This window comes from Cervus elaphus, chromosome X (assembly GCF_910594005.1).
Source record: "Cervus elaphus chromosome X, mCerEla1.1, whole genome shotgun sequence".
Taxonomy (NCBI): domain Eukaryota; kingdom Metazoa; phylum Chordata; class Mammalia; order Artiodactyla; family Cervidae; genus Cervus; species Cervus elaphus.
In genome coordinates, this window is record NC_057848.1 from 84,246,922 (window position 1) to 84,247,653 (window position 732).

General features: G+C 39.3%; 1 pseudogene; it reads right to left on the reverse strand.

Annotated features, from left to right (window-relative positions):
* Nucleotides 1-242: 242 nt before the first annotated feature.
* LOC122689019 lies at nucleotides 243-513 on the reverse strand (annotated as a pseudogene).
* Nucleotides 514-732: the final 219 nt, after the last annotated feature.

A 732-nucleotide genomic window follows, 5' to 3' on the forward strand; every position in this document is an offset into this window, starting at 1 on the left:
ATGCAAAATGGTGCTAACATTCACAAAAAAGATCATGCTAAAATCAGATCCATATTCATAAAAATCAAGAATTAAGCCACAATCCAAAGAACTCTGTCCATGAGTCCAAAAGCACACATGCTAGTTGAAGGAAATACAGGATTCCTCTGAAAACTTTCTTCAGAGCAGAACAGTAACATGTCACTGGAGCAATAACAACAGGATGAACAAGACGCCATCACACATTGAGGAAAAGTCCGAGACTATCCTGCCTTCATGTCCACCAGCTGCTTCTACACGTTGGTGGCCATGCCACCCCTCATAGCCTCCCTTGGACTATATGTAGTTCTGCATGGAACTGACAGAATTCATCCCAATGAACAGGTTGCCCCCTGAGCCATATGTTCACAAAATTTGTGGGCTCTCCAATCATACTTCGGCCAATCCGCTGGTGCCTTTTTGGCTGAGGCTGTTCTGCAATACAGCAGTTGAAATGCAACCAGAATTCACTCATGCTGATAGTCCAAGTTATAAACGAGCACCATATAATGAGCTTTTATTATGTTGAGGTATGTTCCTTCTATACCTGCTCTCTGGAGAGTTTTTATCATAAATGGATATTGAATTTTGTCAAAAGCTTTTCTGCATCCATTGAGATAATAATATGGATTTTATCTTTCAATTTGTTAATGTGGTCTATTACATTGATTGATTTGCATATTTTAAAGAATCCTTGAATTCCTGGGATAAAGT